This window comes from Crinia signifera, chromosome 9 (assembly GCF_055691185.1).
Source record: "Crinia signifera chromosome 9, ASM5569118v1, whole genome shotgun sequence".
Lineage (NCBI taxonomy): Eukaryota > Metazoa > Chordata > Amphibia > Anura > Myobatrachidae > Crinia > Crinia signifera.
The window spans coordinates 77,931,077-77,950,143 of NC_139225.1; the positions used below are offsets into that span (position 1 = coordinate 77,931,077).

At 41.5% G+C, this 19,067-nt stretch overlaps 1 pseudogene; it reads left to right on the forward strand.

Annotated features, from left to right (window-relative positions):
- The window catches only part of LOC146035689 (ubiquitin carboxyl-terminal hydrolase 12-like), a 118,400-nt pseudogene extending 110,887 nt beyond the window's left edge, over nucleotides 1-7,513 (forward strand).
- The last annotated feature ends 11,554 nt before the right edge of the window (nucleotides 7,514-19,067 follow it).

Below are 19,067 nucleotides of genomic sequence, written 5' to 3' on the forward strand. Positions count from 1 at the left end.
TGGTATATGATAGCCATATTTATATATTTATTATTTTCCTTATGTCTATTGTATACATGTGTATGAATTTATTTATTTATTGATTAAATAATGTTTATTGAATTGATGCAGGCACTTGAAACAGTATTTTTCTGAGCGCCGATTCTCCCCTCTGTTTTTTGTTGAACTATGAGTATACACCTGTGGCTGGCTACATGGAGTATGCAGGTGTCTCCCAGTAACAGTTGTGATAGACAAGAGTGGCTTCATTTCCCTCTGATGTAAGAAATACTTTCAGCCAAGCTGTCTAATTTACTGACAAGCTCTGTATTCTGACACTGATCACTATTATTCCTTTCCCCTTCACATATTGGGCGAGATGTACTAAGCCTTAAAAAGTGATCAAAAGGAGAGTGATAAACCACCAAACAATGAGATCCAACCTGTCATTTTTCAAACACAGCCTGTGACATGACAGGTAGGAACTGATTAGCTGTCTGTTTATGTCTCCATTTTGTCACTTTTCAAGCTTAGTACATCTGGCCAATTCTCCTACAACTTAACTATGTGTCTTGGCCATCTCTCCCTTTGTATCATCCTTCACAGCAGGATTTATATTCTAGTTCTCCACTTCTGAAAATGTTTGAGTAGTACAAGTATATCTCAGCGTGTCTTCTCGTTCTGTGTCTCTGTCTGACCTGTCTTGCTACATGTGAATGATACAATGAAATACTTGCCAGTTTGTGTGTTTAATCTGTTTGCAGGATGAGAGTGAAGAAGTTGCCTATGATATTAGCCCTGCACTTGAAAAGATTTAAATACATGGACCAGCTGCACCGATATACCAAACTCTCCTACCGTGTGGTGTTCCCACTAGAGCTGCGGCTCTTCAACACTTCCGGGGATGCCACCAACCCTGAACGAATGTATGACCTCGTAGCGGTGGTGGTCCACTGCGGCAGGTGTGTAAATCTGATTATTAATAGGGTAGCTATTAGAGATTACATACCATTACATATGACCATTGAGCTGACCATTAAAAGGCATGTGAGTTCTCCGTATCCCATCTCCAACATAAAGCTTAGATAGTTCTTCTTCACTGCTCGCAATATTAAACCTTCTCCTTTTCTACGGGTCTTTATCATTTGTCTTGTAGCAATGAATAATGATAGAAAACTTGTCTAAGCTTTGCACAAATAGATGATTATCTACAGTACATAAGTATAATTGAACGATGTTTGTATGTATGTTCCATGATAACGTTCAAACTTTTTAACTAATAGTCGTCAAACTTTGCACACTACCTTATCATCGTAACCCTTTGATTGCCAACATCTCTATGAGAGATGTGCAAATAATCTGCTAAAAATGCCAGCGTCACTCACATTTGTTATATAGATTCAAATAAATAATGTGTTAACAAATATTATATTTCCTCTTCTCTGCTGTACATGAGAATTGCACTTTTTTAAATACTGGTTCCACTGCCCCATTAAGGACTTCTTTAGGATTGCATGGAATTCCCTTTTTCATGCAATATAACTTTCCATAGGCCAGGGGTGGCCAAAAGGGACCTTCAGATATTTTAAAGGTCCACATTTTCCAAATCGCCTAGCTGGTGCACAGCTGTAGTCATTACTAAAGGCCCATACACACTGGGAGATTTTGAGATGAAAGCAGGTCAGTTTTGTCGTTTGAGCTGCTTTCAGACCCAAAGCTACCCCAGTGTGCATGGGCAGGCGATGAGCGCTGATGCACGCTCCTGTATCATCGCCGGCTGGCGCCATGTGTCTGAACCTGCATCCTGCTATGGAAAGCCATTCACAGCGGCAAAAATCGCTGGGTAGGGGGGAAATCGCTCAGTGTGTATGCACTGAGCTATTTTCAACCCAACGATTTCAGCGATCATCGCTGTCCATTTACGCTGAGCCAAAATGGCCAGTGTGTATGCACCGAAACTGCCACATTTCGAACATGCTGCATTCATTCCTACTATAGATCCACAGGTTGCCTGACATACAGGAACTGTTGGTAGATCTTGAGGACCGGTTTGGCCACCCCTGTTCTAGGCTCTAAACCTTCCAGGGTTCCCTGAATACCGCTTAAGGAAAGCTTAGCAACCTCCTGATCCTAAGCCTATACTGCTGTATGACTAAGCACTTATTCATATTGCATTCTAGGTGGCCCAATATGTACTTTCCCTATCAATTTGTAAATCCCAAAAAATCAAGCTGGTTTTACCTTTTAAAATTTGCTGCAAAAAAGGCACGCCCCGGGAATCTGACCGTAGTAAACTGTCCTTTTTGTTTAATACTTAGCCTTGTTTTATTACTGTGCTCCAAATGGTGAAGCTATGTGTACTGGTGCCATATATTTATTATTAACAGTTTCTTATATAGCGCACACATATTCTGTAGCGCTGTACAGAGAATATTTGAACCCTCCAGTCACTGCCCCAGTGGAGCTTACAACCTATATTCCCTACCAAATGTACATGCACACACAGACATTCTAGTGTTAATTTGTTGGCAGCCAATTAGCCTACCAGTATATTTTTGGAATGTGGGAGGAAACCGGAGTACCCGGAGGAAACCCACGCAAGTACGGGGAGAATATAGAAACTCTGCACAGTTAGGGCCATGGTGGGAATCGAACCCATGACCTCAGTGCTGTGAGGCAGGAATGATAACCATTACACCGTCTGAGCTGCCTCAGTAAATACATATATGGTCTGATTTTATACGTGTATGCACATGGGCTTTTAACATATAGTAGAACTCTTCCTTTTTTATTATTATTAGCATCTCCAAGTCAACTGCATAACCGCACAATTCTCTTTTTGTTGAGACAGTGGGCCGAACCGTGGACACTACATCACCATTGTAAAGAGCCATGGATTCTGGCTGCTGTTTGATGATGATATTGTAGAGGTTGGTTATGTTCGTCTTGTCAGCTTCTGTACCTTTTCTGTGATATAATCTCCCCCAGTCAAACATTGTTTTATGTATTGTAGCTTAAAACCTGTATCTCTTACAGAGTGCATCCTGTTCTTGCTAAATATACATTGAATATACTGCCATATCCACTGTACATGGTGGTATGCCTGGTCCAGAATAAGGATGGCCTCTAAGGAGTTTACTGCAGCGCATCACATACATTGTACTCGTGTTCAGTGACCGTATTGTAACCTCCTTAGAAGCTCCTTCTCCTGAATTCATCTATCATCCAGTATTATATTTGGTCTGTTTTATTTCACCTTTAAAGGTACATTTAATAAAGCTACTAAAACGGAAGAAAGGTGATTTTGCCCATAGCAGCTTATCTGATTCTATCTAGCATTTATAGGATGCACTAGAGAAATGCGTATTGAGAATAAGTATATTGTTGGTAATACTTTTCCCTCATGAAACCAGATGGTAACTAGTGATGAGTGACATTTCTTTATTGGCTGAGGAGTAGATGCAGGAATTCTGGTGTCCCTGTATATACCATCACATTATCTCAATGATGTAAAAGGGTAACCTAGAACGTCATCCATTTTAGTGTCCTATTGCATATAGGGCCTGATTCGTGCCTGCTCGCTAGGCCGTGCGGTTACTCGCAACTTAGCGAACAGGTCAGCACCGCTTATCCCGAGCTGACCGAATCCGGTCGCTACCATGCGAGGGGATGTGTTCCCTTACACGTCCCCTCGCATGTGGCCGAATGGGAGAGAAATCATTCGAAGGTGGAACACCACTGAATGATTTCTCTCCCCTTTGGGAATAAAAGTCCAGTCTAAACTGACTTTTATTCCGGATGCAGATCAGCCACCGGCCCCACACAGGCATCAACCAGCCTATGTTCCCAGGAGAATGCCCACAAAACTGTACACGTTCCCCTGCAGTCCCCTCGGACCTTAAGCTGGGTACACATATATACAATCCCTATTTCTTGCGACCGTTCGATCGACCGTACACCCATCGGATCGTCCACAAACAACAGCCGATCACGCGCGTACACACCTGTACAATTTTACTTACGAAGTCTGATGTATTCCCGTCCAAACAGTCGCAAGAAAAAGATTGTACCAACGTACACACTGTCTCGATTTGGGCTATTCTCACGTCATATGTGAACAAAATGATCATAATAGGCTGGGTTAGGGCATACTTATAGCAAACCACTATATATGCGAAATAGCCGGCACGGTGACTAAAATTTAGACGCAAACCCGTCTATATAGAAATTTAGTCAGCTGGCAGGGTGACTAAACTTCTATATAGATGGGTTATGCGTCTACATTTTAGTCACCCTTTTACCCATTAAAAAAAAAAAAACTACATGGGGTCCCCCCCCACGGCTGTAACCAGCACCAGGCTGAAGAGCCGGGGCTGGTATTAAAAAATCAGGAAACCAACCATATAGGGCTTTGCTTTTTTTTTTAAACTAGCCCCAGGCTCCAGGTCCGGGGCTGGTTCCCAAAATACGGGGGACTAAATGACTATGGGTCCCCCGTATTTTAAGAACCAGCCCCAGGCCAAACCAGCCAGCAAGTCCCCCAGGCCAAAGCATTCAGCCCTCTGACCGGTCAGCCTGGCCAGGGGCCCTGGGGGAGTGGGGACCCCCCCAATTAAGGGGTCTCCCCCTCCAGGACTTACCTGACCAGGCTGAAGCCTGGTGCTGTCCCCGGTGACCCTGTGCGGTGGTCATCGGGCTGATTGAAGTGTAAAAAAAAATAGAATAAAAACTATTGTCTTCTACTGTGGAACTATGAGTCCCAGAAAGCCTCCCCCGCATGCTGGGACTTGGAGAACCACAAGTCCCAGCATGCAGGGCATTAAAGGGCCCGCTGGCACTTATAGTTCCACAGGAAAAAAAATAGTAAAATAAACACACTGACACACGATAAAAATAAAACTTTAATACATCCAAAGCCCATACATACTGATACTTCTTACCTATCTTGAGCCCGTCGGTAGGTCCCTGGGTCCGTTCTGGTGCCTTGGTTCCGGGGCTCCAGGGCTGAAGAGTCCGGGGTCCTGGATCCAAAGAAATCCATGGGGGACCTGTGGAAGGAAATACTACTCACCAGGTCCTCTGGCGAAGATCCCGACATCTTCTCCGTCTCCGCCGCATCAGCCGCCGGTACACGATGGACTTTGAGAGGCACAGAGATGTTTCATCTTCCGCGCCTCTCATCCGAATGATTCTATTGGCCGCCTAGCGGCCAATCAGGAGCCGACTTTCTCGTTTTGTTTTTTTATTTTTTTTAGTCACCCTACTGAGAGATCATGCAGCTATGGAACGCCCACATGGGCGTTCCAGCTTTGGCAGTATAGTCGCAAGGACGGCAGCATATCAATCGTACGTGCGTACACACTGCACTTTTGTTCCGATATGGGGCCGTCCTGTCGGATGAAAATTAAACAGCAAAGAACCTTTGACTGACCGAGTATGGACGGACAAGACCGTTTTTTGCCGTTTATCGCTCGTACGGGACAGCGACACACCTATACAATTGAACGGCCGCCCGACCCAGAACGGAAGAATGGCCCGACAATTGTATATATGTGTACCCAGCTTTACTGTCTAGAGCAAATGGCTCTGCATATTTGCATATTCGCAGAAGTGCAAACCCCCCACCATTGGAGAAGTGTCTGAATTGGCCCATAGTTTGCACCATGGGAGTTCTTAGAAGTGACAATTTATATAGGAGTTGGTTTTAAAAAGGGAGCTAATGTTACATGTTTCGGTTAAACAATTTTAAAAGAGAATATTATTGGGTTGGGTTGGGTTGGCGCATTGATCCATGAAATGGATTTAAATGTATTCTGTGTCCCATCTACTAAGTAAATAAAAGTATTCCTATCCTGGAGATCTAATTTCAGCCCAAATGCCTTTTCCTGGGTACAGTAGGGATTCAAAGCAATTTGGCAGAGGTTTATGCTCCTGAATAAGAAGGGCCTGAGGGGCAGATTCATTAAGCTCGGTGAAGTGATAAAGTGTCTGGTTTTAATCACCGGCCAATCAGCTCCTACCTGTCATTTTTCAAACCACGCCTGTAACTTCACAGTTAGGAGCTAATTGGCCGTGATAAAAACAAACCAGACACTTTATCACTTCACCGAGCTTAATAAATTTGGTGTTATACAGTTCCATCATCTATGTTTTGTAGGGTCAGGTATTAGACTGGATCAGAATTGGACATAGAGGGGGAAATTTACTAAGATATGTATTCTACTGCACTTGTGATGTTGCTATGGGCAGCCAATCAGAATCTACTTATTTATTTAGCACCCTCTAGAAGATAGTGGACATGATCTGATTGGTTGCCCATAGCAACATCACATGCAAAGCAGAATACACATCTTAGTATATTTCCCCCAGAATGTCCATCATTGTGTGAAACATTGTCAATCAAAACTTTTCAGTGTCTAAAAATTGACATATTTAAGAACTTTTTCTTTCTTCCATCCTTCCACAGAAGATAGATGCCCAAGCCATTGAAGAGTTCTACGGTTTAACGTCAGACATTTCCAAAAACTCAGAGTCAGGATATATCCTGTTCTACCAATCCAGAGACTAATTCCCATCCTGGGGAAATAATAAATGCCTAGTACTGAAGAAGGTTAAACTGTTGGACAGTGAATGAGGAATCAGTGGTCCTAACACGGACATAAAGGATTCACACAGCTGCCACTGTGGATATCAGTTTTCAGTTCATGGAAAAACTGTTTTCCCTTATAATTTCTCTGGTCTCCACAAGTATCCAAAGCCGATCTTCTCCAGAAAGCCATTTCAGTGTGTCTTCTCCTTACCAGGCCTAGGAAGGCCAAACCCTTCCTTATGCCTTGTAGGCTGAGAAGAGTGGCTTGGCATTGTGTTTTGTTGGAGAGTCCGTAGGAAGGATGACATCCACTGCCGAGTGTATATGACTCACTCAGACCCAAGCAAAGAAGATAGCACTTTGTAAGACAGAGGACAGCTGTGGTTTGGTGCTCAGTTCATACTCAATCAAAGATTTTAAAGTTCAAAAAAATGTGATTCATAACAATCAAGTTATTGTTTCATATCACTTGTAATCACGTCTGCTTCTGCACCATCTTCAGTGATTCCTGCCTTCCATTTGTTTGCTGTAACACTCCTTGTAGTGAGTGTTAATAGGCTGCTGTTCTGCACACTAAATAATGGGATCACTACGTTTTTTTTTTTTTCTTATTTAATTTTTTTTCAGTATATGTTTTGAATTTTAGCACCTTTTTTATGGTTGAAGACCTCTTCAAGTATTGCTGCATTAATGGACGTGAGCCAACCAGAGTGTAAGGCCAGAGGGTTCCAACCTCAATTTAACAAGCTGCCTGATCTGGAAGGCTCTTAGGCTCTATGTACATGAGCACAGGTGAGTTGATCAGCATCCATGTTTGGCTCACTTGTGCTCCTGTGATTAGGGGCCAAGAACACTTGGATGTCGGGGAAAAGTGCTACAATTGGTAATCTCTGCAACCGCTGTCCATAAAACTCCAATTACAAGAGACACATTAAGAATTTCAGTAGGATTAAAGTGTCAAAACCCATAAATAAAGCAATTAACCCATCTATTTGGGATTTAATCTTATTTTTTTCAAGTGTCATGACTGTTACTCCTATAGCGAGTGTGAATGAGATGCGGGTGCCTGGACAGGTAACATGTACTGATCCCTTCTTGATTGTGCAGGGATAAGAGTTTGCACGCATATGTGAAAGTAGTTTTGTAGCAGAACAGACTGCTTCACATCGATGGTTCCACGGATACCATCTTTCATTTGGCTTATGTATCACTAATCCACTATAGTTGTAGATTTACTATGCCTTTGGGTAAGACTTGAAGCATGTTGGACATGTCTCTTCCAAGTGCAGCACAAGGTGAAGATTTTTGGAAAATTTTGTGTCATAGACTTTTCTTAAAGGATGCAATATATTTGCATCACTAATGCAACAAATCTACAACTCCTACAACCTCCACCCCACAATGCCACCAAAGTCCACTTTCCTGCCTCTCAAGTGATAGTGTGGATGCTTAGATGTTCCACAGCCACTTCCTGCATTAAATACTACATGCCTGTCTTCCTCGTAGACATCCTTCATTTTTTGATAAGCAGTCTCGGTGGTGACCCCTTCAGATCCCGGTGCCCTAGGCAGATGCCTAATGAGCCTTGAGTCCTGTTGAAGAAAGAGCGCTATATAAATTAATTTTTTATTAATGAATATAAAGTTGACTTTGGTGCTACTTTGTATTGGCTGTGATGTGAATAAGATGCTAAGGCGGTATCCTGTTATACCCCTTTCACACTGACAAATATTTCCTGGGTTATTGCACATGAACACGCAGCAACCCAGGAAATTGGTCAGTGTGAAAGGGTCCTGAAAATTGTTCCAGTATTTCAAACTAGGTCTTGACCAGGGTTGGACCCAGGATGCTCGCGGGTCCAGGGGCAGTGTGAATGGGTAACACGGTTCGATGCAATGTGAAGGTGCCGCTGACGCTGAAAGATGCTGACATCTCCCAACGCCGTCCCGATTATGCCAACCACCCGGCTTTATGGTGGGTCGGGTGGCTAGTGTTAAAGCGCTTGCAAGGCTGGTTGCACCTGGTATTTTGTACCCGGCTTGCAAGTGTGAAAGGGGTATTACCTGCAGTAACTTGCTGCATGTACAAGAACAGGCTTTTTTTAATGATAAAACCCCGATGTTCAATTTGGGCTATCCAACTAGGGCCCATTTGTCATGCACTGCAAAAGCCGCAGACCTATGTATTTTCATGGCTGATGTCAGGTAAAAAATTGTCATGTATCAGGTATTTTGTTTGCCTGCCGAAAGCAGTTTGAAACAAAATCCCCGATAAGTGCTGACAGTAAGTAGCCCCACCAGCGGTAACTAGTTATGATAATTTACCACAGCTAATAGGATATCAGCCATACTTTAGGTAACGGTATGAAGGTTTGCAGGTCACTACTGGTGGTGGAGAGTCTAAGTTGCGACATGTATCTTGTGTCATAAGGTGCAAAAGGAATAGGTATATGAGCATACAGTATATCTGTACGTAAGTAATAGAAGCATTAGTGCTTGTTATCCCTATGAAGTGTGAGCTGCTGTGAATGTGTCTGTCCTTATGGCTGAAGACTACATTATTAGAAGGGTCAATTTCAAATTCTAAAGGAAATAATTTGGATGGATATGTGCATATATGTATATATTTCTGTTGCTCGGGAATAGGTTCCTGGTTGGTAACCATTTGTACGCCACACTGATATTTTCTGTCACTTCGAAAAGGGCCCCAGCAAGGGGTGAAAACGCGTTGGCCCTACAGCATGACCAGAGGGTGTTAACCAGAGTGGGGGACTGGATTCCCTGTGAAATCTCTATGTGAATGGATGGATTGTCCGGGATTCCTGTCACTTTATCCAAGCTCTTGCTGATCTGGTCATTTCCTGTCATTTTCTGCTGCACTATTGGGCTGCTGTGATTGCCATTGTATGTGACTAAGGGCCTGATTCAGGCATGTTCGCTAGGCTGTGTACACTCGCAGCCTAGCCATCAAGTCAGCACCGCTTCTCTGCCGCCGAATCCCCTCTTGAATATGGGACCATCGAATAAATTTTCAGCATTTGTTCTGAAAAGTAAGTCAGTACTTCAGGTGGCCTGTGATCTCCGTATTCGGCTAGGTGCTGACATCATGCCACACCTGTGTTCTCAGGGGAATGGGATATACAAGAGAAGAAAGTATGTCGTGGTGTGGTGCACCAAAGAAAATACAAATAAAATATAACCTTTATTTATACATTATTTAAGACTGCGAAATATAAAAAAAACATTTAAATGACAAACAAAGTGAGAATTGTGCATGTTTAAAAACAGCACGTGCGGGGACTGTTTGTGTGTTGGCAGTGTGTCTCTATACAGTTATAATGTGACGTTCTGAGTGAGCAACAGTACTTGTTAAAGGTCTGTGACCTGTAGTTACCTCTTGGCTCCCTTAATTACTCTGGTAGCCAAAGTGTTGCTAAATATTTCTCCCCTTCTTTTTTTTACACTAGGGGATGTTTTGATATGGTGGACCGTAATACAGTAAATTTGTGGGGTATATATCAACCTCTGAATAATTCTTACTGCCACCAACATATAACACATATAACACAGAAACGAGATTTACTCGTAGAATGCCTGATACTGAATGCGGTGCGTGCTATAATTGAGCATGCCCGTTGTTCAGGTACACTGTAACAATTCAGCTATTGGAGATATCATGCAACTTGGAGTAATGTTGCAGCCCTGAATAGGGTTAAATTGAATAGAACGCCAATGTCTATTGTAGAAATCTGCCTAGACACAATTAAATTAGATACAACAACATTTCAAATTACAGCCCTGAAAAGGGCTAGATGTATGAGCCGCTAGGCTGTATGTGTCTGGCTTGGAGAGGCAGAACACACAACAGGACACCCGCACTGCCGTACTACCGGCGCACGTTCCGCTCCCCACTTTATCAAGGTAACCCGCTCTGTTACCTCAGGTGCTGTGTTATATGTTGGTGGCAGTAAGAATTATTCGGAGGTTGATATATACCCCACAAATTTACTGTATTACGGTCCACCATATTAAAACATCCCCTAGTGTAAAAAAAGGAGGGGAGAATTATTTTTTAGCAACATTCTGGCTACCAGAGTAATTAAGGGAGCCAAGAGGTAACTACAGGTCACAGACCTTTAACAACTACTGTTGCTCACTCAGAATGCCACATTATAACTGTATAGAGACACACTGACAACACACAAACAGTCCCCGCACGTGCTGTTTTTAAACATGCACAATTCTCACTTTGTTTGTCATTTAAATGTTTTTTAATATTTCGCAGTCTTAAATAATGTATAAATAAAGGTTATATTTTATTTGTATTTTCTTTGGTGCACCACACCACGACATACTTTCTTCTCTTGTGTATCTAATTCTCATGATAATGTCAGTGGTAGCACACCCCTGTATAAATTGATGGTCATTGCCAATTATAAGAAATAAGGGGGCCAAAATATCCTTATTTTCTCATCACCATAGTGTATCCTGTTCGGCAGATTCTCCTATTCTGTCTCTTCTCAGGGGAATGACCAGCGTCTTTATGGAGACCCCCATGGGGTGTGGTATAGGGTTCCGACAGGCCGGACTCAGACAGCATGACAAGCGCAACAAAGCCCCTTGCGGGCTCGCTGTGCTCACCACATAATCTATTTTGGGTACTTATGTAATATCTGGGCTCCCGGTTTTCTTATGAGACCGTGTCCGCTCGCCACGCTTCGGGCACGGTGGCTCGCTGCGCTCGCCACACTATATAAAATCAACTCCATGCGTAGTTGGATAGTAGGGGTATGAAAAAATGGGATGCATTTAACATGGGAGTCCAGATAATACATAAGTACCCTATTTTGCCTCTATGGGGGTCGTGGACCCCCACAAGGGAGAATAGCCGGTGGCTGTCAGGAACCCGTCTGTCAGTTTTAACAGTTGGGATCCCTACTGTTGGGACCGCGTCCGGCACCCATTCTCCTGCTGCTGCTCACTGCCCGCCCCAGTCCTCCCTGTCCAGAGTGGAAACTCGCTGCAGCTGTTTTCTCCCGAGGTTTGAGCAAGCGCATATTCACGCATATTCACACATGTGCAAACCTCCACCATCGGACACAGGGCTGAATTGGCCCCTAAGTCTGTATAGGTGATTGTATGTACATAAAAATTAACCGTACTCAACTATCAACATTTCCCTTCTTGTTTACATATCTGACATTGGGCGGAATACCCGCTGAAAGAGCTACTGAAGAGCCCCAGATAGGTTCATTTTTCATGCCTTCATGTTGTTTTGAGTATGACGTTTTGGTGGAGTGATTAGGGAATAATATCTGACTCGCTGCTCTGTATGTGCACTTGGGGCCTGATTCTGGTTCACTTGTAAAAGCAGTTTTTTTCTCTAATGTACTCGAAAAGGGGAAAAGGGGGTATGGGAAGTACTTCTGCACAAGTGGTTAATTTCTGGTTGAAAGGTATTGTCCCCAATGATCAGTTGCCGTGCTGAGACTGCAATCTATACATGAATGGGGGTGCTGCCAAAGACAATAGGAATGTACAAAGAAGCAAGGAAAGAAAAGGATTGTCTTTGTTGCTGGCGCACTGAAGGAAAAGGATATAATAAAATTTAACTTTTAATTCTGTCAATAAAGGAACCGTTACGGTGAAATATAAGCTACATACATGACTTACAAAAAAACATTGAACAATTACTAAAATGATGCATGCGCTGTGTGTGTGTCACTTTTGTTATACAAATTGTACCGTGCAATCTCCACTGTTTAGTGGTATCTATGTGCAATGTCTCCCGTAATTTATTGTGTAATTCCCCAGAGTGCTGTGACGCGGGTCGTATGGGTAGTCTGACAGGTTGTTATGTCAGATTCCTCTATTTGCTGAGTATGGGTCAGTTTAGTCTGCTGTCTTATTTTGCTCAATTAATGTCTTCAAGCAAGCGTATCCATCCATACACCACTTTTGTGTGTGGTTGCTTGGTGTGTGTATAAGCGGTCAATGTTACAATCTTGGATCGTATCCTTAGTAATTATTGGTGCGCAATCAGGTTAGTGTCCCTTTTGAAGGAGATTTATTCAGATAATCTGATGGTCTGAGTGCTTTCAGACTCCCTTAAAGTAGTTCCCCTCTAGAAATACTTAGATTGTCATATGTTGCAATTCAAGGGGAGATTGCATGTGTGATCTGATGGTGTGTGTGCCGTCAGGATCGGTGATTTGGTTATATTTTCACCTCATAAATAATGCACAGTCAAATTTTGCGCTTATATTAGTGCACACATTTCCCATTGGGGGATATAGGCGTGCAATAGTGCATAGTAGTATTGATACTTTAATAGACACTTATGCCAGGTGTTATTTCCTTCAGCGGCGGCTTTGTGGGCCAAATGAGTTAGTGTTGTGCCCATTCAAGTGTGCTTGTACTAATATACACGTTCCACGCCCTGGGGTATGGTAATACTGTTTATGGTAGCCACGCAGCGATATTGATATTTTGGTGCGTGCTTATGCCGATTATTATTTAATTCGGCAACGGTTTGCAAAGTAGACGGGTTGGTATCCTGCACAAACAAATTTGTGCTTATTTTAGATACACACGTTTCACATTAAGTAGTATGGTTACAGTATTGTTACATCCGTTGCGTTCCCTTTCTGCGGCGGCTTATGAGGCAGGTGGATCTGTACTCTGCACAATCGAATTTGTGCTTCTATTTGTACACACGTTCCACACCAAAGGGTATGCTCACACTTGCTATAGTAGCGTCCTTTTGAGGAGAATTATGTGGGCAATCTAACAGTGTGTATACTGTCAAAATTCCCTCAATTAAAGCGGCTTGCAAAGCAGACAGGTTAATATTCTGCGCGGACAAATTTGTGCTTGTTTGGGATACACACGTTTTACATTTGGGCAGTATGGTTACACTATCGTTATAACAGTTGCGCTCCCAGTCAGCGGTGGTTTATGAGACAGGTGAATCTGTACTCTGCACAATCGAATTTGTGCTTCTATTTGTACACACGTTCCACACCAGGGGGTATTGTCCCTCCTATCGAGCAGTGTTATTATACATCTGTGGTTCATACATAGTAAAATTTATGTCATGCACAGGTAGGTTTGTTTTATTTGTCAAAACAAGAAGAAGGTTGTGGAGCGCTAGGTTGATTATTTAGAAAAAAATTCTTATAGGTATGGTCAGTTGGGTATTACAATTGGTAAAAATTTATTCAACACTGGTAAGCATAGTTAAAAATTAATTAATACATTTATATACACATAAATGAATGTATAAAAGCAAATCATATAAAAGAATTAAGAATGGTTGGCCTGAGCACTATACTTATGCGTTCTCCCGCTTGCCAAATGTTATGCGCCAGTCCGTCCTGTAGTCTTTAACTGGAGTTTGTGGAGGTTGGGTGTCCATATACCATGCTGGGAATTTGGTGCCACTGTGTAGAATGTTGCTGTCTGGATGTTTTGTAGACAGATGCACAGGTCGAGAATAGATTTCCCAATGAGTAGGCTGGTGGTGGTATCCCAAGGCTCTCTTCCAGTGGGTGAGGTACGGATGGAAATAGGATCCAAAAAATGATGGCTAGGCAAGATATAGTTTGGGAGTGTCCCGCAGTGCAGCTCAGAGTCCAATCTAGCAATATTCTTAGCAATATCCTAACGCGTTTCGTTACCTATGCTGGTAACTTTATCAAAGGAATATTGTCCAGTTTCTGGGTCAGGCTATTTATACCTATATACAGGAAGTACAGGGTGCAACAAGAATTAGTTACCCAAATGACCAATACAGTTTAAATAATAAATCCCAACAGGAGGCAGACCTATCAGGTGTACTATGGTGACATCATAATCAAATATATTCATTATATGCAGTAATAGAGTTAATATAGAATAATTTTCTAGCTAGTTCCGGATAGTGGAACGCACTCCGCGTCACCATTTCCGGTATATGGACCGCATATGTGTGGCGGGAGATTGTACTCAGTTCCGGTTTATGCGTAATGCTTATCTGTGTCCCCGTCTCCATGGGGACACAGCGTTATGCATGTGCATCGAGTGGCCGCGCACTACCGCTGCGTCACTCGTCTGAATGTGGCGTCTTAAGTGATGTGATCTACTTCCGGGTTTGTTATCCGGAGTTAAGCAGAGAGACTTCCTGGTTATTGGAACGCGGAAGTACGTTCCCTATCGCTCCTTGGAACGCATAATACTCAATTCCAGGCGAGAGGTCTTATCTAGACTAGAATTACATGCTGCTGATTTTACAGATTATTCACATAGAAATATAAGCATATTAATATCCTAAGGTGGGGGATTTACACAGGGTACTTTCCAGTAGGAACAATTATATAGCGTTCAACACATGTATATTTGTAATAAATGTAAGATTTCCTGTTTTTATTCATTGTATTAATCTATAAGGAAATAGTGATAATAATAATCATATAAATAAATAAATATAATGTAAAGATAAAAAGAAAAGAGAAGAGAAATATATATGATAATATGAAATAATATGAATAAAAATAATAAAAATTATTATTATATATTTGATGGTGAGTACTAAACAGTAAATAATAAATTAAGAAATTTGACTCATTGAATGTTTAGGGATTAGTACATACATAAAAATATATCAACACATAAATGTGAATAAGAAATCCTCGTAATCAATATTAGTAAGAGGGGAAGAGTATTGAGTATTTCATATTTAATGTTTAATAATGGAATCAGGGCAAAGCAGTTTGGAAGGGGGGGGGGAGGAGGGGAGAGGGGAGGGAAAGGGAGAGGGAGGGGTAAGGGGTATGATGAGGAAAAAAAGGGGGGAGGGGTGGGGGGAGGGGGAGGGGGAGGGGGAGGGGGAAGGAGAGGTTAGTAAGTAAATATAATTTTTTAATTTATTTTTTATATATGTTTTATATTTTATTATTTTTACTTTAGTTGGGGAGTCCTGTCACAAGCATGTGTTGAGCTCCACCTGATCATTCAACCCTTCTGGAAAAATAGAATTCATACGGTGCATCCAGTATACCTCTTGTTGGCATAAGGTTTTAAAACGGTCTCCTCCTCTTTTAGTATTCTTAATGTGCTCTAATCCTAAAACTTTGAGGCAGGACGGGTCACTTTTATGGTGTAAGGAGTAATGCCTGGACACACTGTGATTCATAAATTTGTTTAAGATATTTCTCCTGTGTTCTAGGAAACGTTTCTTCAAAGATCGTGTGGTACGTCCGATATAAACCAGCCCGCATGCACATGTCAACATATAAATTATATATGTACTCTCACAATTAATAAAAGTTTTGATTTTGTAGTTCTTATTGTCACTGGTTGTCACTTCTTTTTTGTTGTTTTGTATATGTTTGCAGGTGATGCATCTATTTTTATTGCATCTGAAACACCCTAAAAGGGTATTTTTTATTGAGTGTAGCCAGTCAGATTCTTTGGTTTCTTTTATATCAAAAAAGCTTGGTGCTAGTATATTTTTAACAGTTTTATTTCTACGAAAAATGAAGTTGGGTTTATCTGGAATTTGTTCTTTGAGAACTGGATCGCATCTCAAAAGATTATAGTTTTTATTGACAATTTTCTTAATTTGTAAGTGTTCACTATTAAAGGTAGATATGAAAGCGATTTCATTATCATGGTCAAGTTTACCCATATCCTGATTTTTCTTTTTGGGGACCAGTAATTCTGCTCTCTCTAATTTCCCAGCTTCTATCTGAGCCTTTTTTATAATTTGTTCAGGGTAACCCCTTTCTATAAAGGATTCTGCCATCTCTTTACTTTGTGTCAAATACGTGTCCAAATCGGAACAGTTCCTGCGTAATCGCAGGAACTGTCCTTTTGGAATATTACGCTTCCATGGAGGATAATGGGAACTGTGGAAATGTAAATATGAATTGGTGTTTACCTCCTTGTTAAAATTAGAGGTGTGGATCCGGTTATTCTTAATCGTGAGGGAGACGTCTAAATAATCAATCTGGGAAGGGTGATATGTGTGAGTGATAAATAATCAACCTAGCGCTCCACAACCTTCTTCTTGTTTTGCTATACCTTTGTTGCAAGGAACTGACCTTCCTTGGTGTGAGCTGCTTGGACCACAGGACACCCCCTCGCTGTCGCCCACTTCTTACCTTCGGGTAGGAAACCAACCCCTTTTTTTCTTGTTTTATTTGTCAGCGGTTTATGCACAATAAAATTTGTGCCATGCACAGAGAGATTTGTTGTATTCGTCAGTGGTTTATGCACACTGAAATTGGTGTCATGCACAGTAGAATTTGTGCTCATATGAGTATGTGATCGCACCAGTAGTATATGACATAAAGTGAAAACAGGTACAGGAACCAATGTCTGCACCGGCTAATCCCAATGTCACTATTATAATATCCTGTTGGGAGATTGTCTGGGTGATCTGGTAATGTGTATACCGTCAGATTCCCAAAATATGTTGCAATCTTCCCATAAGTGTTTATTGAGATTAGCTGTATATGGTGTTCATAGTCTGCAGGGTTTTACCATACATTTATCATAGTTTGATTAATTTTCAGGAGATAGCTGAATATAATAGTGCACGATCCCGCTTATAGTTCCTGTGGTCTGTTCGGTTTCAGACCCAATTTGCATAAGGATAGTGGGATATATCAGTGCACTTATTTACTGCTAGTATATGTGGTCTATTGATTTTAGTACATATAGCAGTTCTCCGGTCTATTTTAATTTAAGACAGCGGTTGATTTGATATTGTTAGCTACTCCACTCCGTCAGTCATTTCTCATGGCTGGCGGATTAAGATAGTTTTAAGCAATTCTATGTGCACCAAGTGCCGCTAAATGGTCTTAGCGGTTTAGTATATCTACTGGTTATAGGCTAATCATATGGCTAACATATCTCATTCATAGACAATGCATAATTAATCACACAATTTAAGCAGCGCGTGCATCAGGCCAACGCGCGTTTCACAAAACGGCTTTTTCAAGGCTGCAAAATATCAATATCGCTGCGTGGCTACCATAAACAGTATAACCATACCCCAGGGCGTGGAACGTGTATATTAGTACAAGCACACTTGACAGGGCACAACACTAACTCATTTGGCCCACAAAGCCGCCGCTGAAGGAAATAACAGCTGGCATAAGTGTCTATTAAAGTATCAATACTACTATGCACTATTGCACGCCTATATCCCCCAATGGGAAATGTGTGCACTAATATAAGCGCAAAATTTGACTGCGCATTATTTATGAGGTGAAAATATAACCAAATCACCGATCCTGACGGCACACACACCATCAGATCACACATGCAATCTCCCCTTGAATTGCAACATATGACAATCTAAGTATTTCTAGAGGGGAACTACTTTAAGGGAGTCTGAAAGCACTCAGACCATCAGATTATCTGAATAAATCTCCTTCAAAAGGGACACTAACCTGATTGCGCACCAATAATTACTAAGGATACGATCCAAGATTGTAACATTGACCGCTTATACACACACCAAGCAACCACACACAAAAGTGGTGTATGGATGGATACGCTTGCTTGAAGACATTAATTGAGCAAAATAAGACAGCAGACTAAACTGACCCATACTCAGCAAATAGAGGAATCTGACATAACAACCTGTCAGACTACCCATACGACCCGCGTCACAGCACTCTGGGGAATTACACAATAAATTACGGGAGACATTGCACATAGATACCACTAAACAGTGGAGATTGCACGGTACAATTTGTATAACAAAAGTGACACACACACAGCGCATGCATCATTTTAGTAATTGTTCAATGTTTTTTTGTAAGTCATGTATGTAGCTTATATTTCACCGTAACGGTTCCTTTATTGACAGAATTAAAAGTTAAATTTTATTATATCCTTTCCCTTCAGTGCGCCAGCAACAAAGACAATCCTTTTCTTTCCTTGCTTCTTTTTTCTCTAATGGACAGAACCATGTGCACTGCAGGGGGGGGGCAGATGTAGCATGTATAGAGAGATTTAGATTTGGGTGAGTTATTTTGTTTCTGCAGGCTAAGTACTGGCTGCTTTATTCTTACACTGCAATTTAGATATCAGTTTGAAGTAAAAAACCCCCACCCAACTCTAACTCTTTCTGCACATGTTACATCTGCCCCACCTGCAGTGCACATGGTTTTGTCCATTAGAGAGAATTTTCTTTTGCAAGTGAACCAGAATCAGACCCATCTTGTACACATTTCTATTTGTTTGGCTTGAACCACAGATAAAGAACAACTCCAGATTCACAAGTTCCCTAATGCCTCTTTTGAGGACTGCTAATCATTATGGTATCACACGCCACTAGGACAGGCTCTACATGGATTTCTCATTTTTATTTATTTTGTGTAGAGAATACTATTTGCATGTCAATGTCAGCCATGTACTTTTTTAATGTAACATTTAGTATACAGTATATCTATAGATAATCAGGGTAAGATTTATATAATTATAGTGGCATAATATGTTTAGGGTTA